Source organism: Cebus imitator, unplaced genomic scaffold (assembly GCF_001604975.1).
Source record: "Cebus imitator isolate Cc_AM_T3 unplaced genomic scaffold, Cebus_imitator-1.0 Scaffold64, whole genome shotgun sequence".
NCBI classification, from domain to species: domain Eukaryota; kingdom Metazoa; phylum Chordata; class Mammalia; order Primates; family Cebidae; genus Cebus; species Cebus imitator.
Window position 1 is genome coordinate 7,104,002 of NW_016107379.1, and position 2,753 is coordinate 7,106,754.

A 2,753-nucleotide genomic window follows, 5' to 3' on the forward strand; every position below is an offset into this window, starting at 1 on the left:
AGGTTGCAGTGTATCAATATCGCTCCACTGCACTCCAGCCTTGGTTACAGAGCAAGACCATGTCAAAGAAAGAAAGAGAGAAAGAGAGAGAAGAGAGGAGAGGAGAGAAAAGAAGAGGACCATAGGTACAAAAAGAATTTGAATGAGAACAAAAGGTGGGCCACATGAACAGACTGGTCATATAACAGTAATAGTTCTGGTTAATGTTTACTGAATTACTGTGTGCCAGGCACTGTGTTATTATATGATCCCGATACGTATCACCTTGTTAATCTGCAGATTGAGTAGGTAGGTTATTATGGCCATTTTCAGGTGAGGAAACTGAGGCTGCCAGAAGTTAACTGATTTCAAGTCTCCATCGCTAGTTAAGTGGAGTTTGGACTCTCAGTGAGGACTGAACTCTGACCTAGAAGTATGCCTGGCTTGAGAACCCTGGCGGATGCTCAACTGCCTCTCTCCGACTATTTTTTCTGCTGCATTAATGGCCACTGTTGTTAGAGCCGTTTGTATTTTGGTTGCAGGGGCTCAGCGGGGGGAAGGATCCATCTGGGCAGAAGCCAGGAGTCGAGGCGGGTCAGCCACAGAGGGCAAGTGGAACCGGGGGGGATAGCAGGGGATCAACCCATCCAGAACAGAGGCCTGCAAGGATGAGTGCACTTCGACCCCCTCGGAGCAAAAGCCAGAGTGACTCACAGGAGGAAGACAAAGCAACCAAAGCCTCCAGGGTGTGCAGGGAGTCCAAAGTCGCCAGAAGGAAGAAGAAAACCTGAAACAGCCAGAGCTGGCCAAGCCTGCTAGGACCTATGCAAATGAGACCCACCCACGCTGCCTGGAAATCGGGCCTGGGAAGTCAGAAAACAAAGCTCATGTGTGCAGGGCTGCATGGATGGGTGGAGGAGGCTGCAGCTCTGAGGGGGCAGGTAAGTAGCCAGAGAGGGTCGCAGAGGGGCGGGTCACCAGGCCCCAGGGTCCTGAGCTGCAGCAGTGTGCGGCAGGTGAACTCTGGCCTGGGACGGCAGGCTCCTGGGTTCATCTTTCAACTCAGCCACTCTAGCTGGGAAGCCTTTGGCAAGTCGCTTCATCCTCTGAGCCTTGGCTTCCCCATCTAGAAAATGGATCTAAAAATAATCATGTAGGTCTGTATTCAGCGCCTTCTGTATTCTACTGGGCACCTTATAGACTATTCCTTCCACAGAGCAACCCTGGAGGAGTGGGATTATTAGCCTTTTTTACAGAGGAAAATGAAGTTCAGAGAGGTTAAGGCATTTGTCCAAGACAAATGGTTCCAAATCTGGTTGAAAAGCCAGCCTGCTTTCTACTCCCCACTCAGCCTCTCTCACAGGGTGGTTTTAGAGGATCAAATGGCCTTCTGCAAACACAATAAAAAAATCCTAAAAGGCAAGTCACCTATCAAATGGATCATCATGCTTAGATTTTAGCAAGGGCTAAACTGTGAAGTGCTATGCAAATGCCAATTCTTGGCTGAAAACATTGGAGTGATGCTTGGGACAATTGATATTTGGTGATGACTTGTTCTTAGACCAAGGAGATGACTTTGGGGCAGTGTTTAGGGTTTACTGTAGCTGAGATGTCCTGATGTGGGGTGGGGTTGGTGCGTGGCCAGAGCCTCAACCCAGCTGATCCCGAAACAACAGTGGACCCCTGGGGGAGCAGCACAGATAAAGGCCCAGGGAATAATGATCCTTCCTCCTCTTGGACAGCCCTTTGCAGCTCTGGCTGTGGAACTTCAGAGAATGTAGATCTGATGTGGGGGGAAACAGGAGATCTTTACTTGTAGTAATACAAGCTTACCGGAGTAAAGCTAGAATTTTCAGGTAAAAGAATTAAAAATTAAAAACCAAAGTCTAATCTTGCCCCCAGAGATAACCACTGCTAATAGTTGGTTGTTTATCTTTCCAGACATTTTTCCCATGGTGCACATGGTTTTGAAAATTGGATTACATTGTAATATGGTTTTGTTGCTGGTTCTTTTTGCTTAATGATGTTATATCCTAGGCATATATCCATATTAATAGTTTTATCACATCATTTTAAAGGGTGCATAATGTTTCTTTCTATGGATGGAGCAGAATCTACTTAATCAATGTCCTATTACTGGATGATAAAGCAGTTCTCCATAGGTCACTATTAAATCAGGGCCCCGATGGGAATCTCTGTAATCACATCTTTGCAGAAGTCCTTGATGATTTCCATGGAATCCGTTCCCAGTGAGGGAGTTGATGAGTTGGGGCTACATATAGTTTAAGGCTTCCAATAAGTATTAAAGGTCTGTTTCTGCCACTCTCTGGAATTCAGGTGCTCCTCGAAACTTGATGCAGAAAACTTTGTCATGGCTTTGAAGTCAACCTTGACCCTTCCTCTCTCTCAAATCTATTTACATTAATAATCCCAGCTGCCTCATATATCCATAACAATGTTCTGGTCAACAATGGACTACATATATGATGGTGGCCACATAAGATTATAATACCATATATTTACTGTGCCTTTTCTAAGCTTATGTTGAAATACACAAATATTTTCCATTGTGTTACAATTGCCTACAGTATTCAGAACATGATATGCTGTATGGGTTTGTAGCGTAGGAGCAATAGGCTGGACCATATTGCCTAGGTAGACGCTACCATCTAGGTTTGTGTAAGTATGCTCTGTGATGTTCATACAACGATGCATTTCTCAGAACATATTCCCATTGTTAGGTGATGCATTGTTGGCTTTTTTTTTTTTTTTTT

The 2,753-nt window shown here is 45.1% G+C and overlaps 1 protein-coding gene across 4 annotated transcripts in view; it reads left to right on the top strand.

Annotated features, from left to right (window-relative positions):
- The first annotated feature begins 355 nt into the window (after positions 1–355).
- The window catches only part of RNF183 (ring finger protein 183), a 7,224-nt gene continuing 4,826 nt past the window's right edge, over positions 356–2,753 (top strand). For 2 of the 4 annotated variants that reach the window (XM_017530345.2, XM_017530346.2), the window contains exon 1: positions 358–920. The gene's annotated coding sequence lies outside the window, so the exon portion shown is untranslated. Of the gene's footprint in view, positions 921–2,753 lie in introns of all 4 variants that reach the window. The other 2 variants (XM_017530347.2, XM_037739188.1) reach the window with 2 other exon arrangements.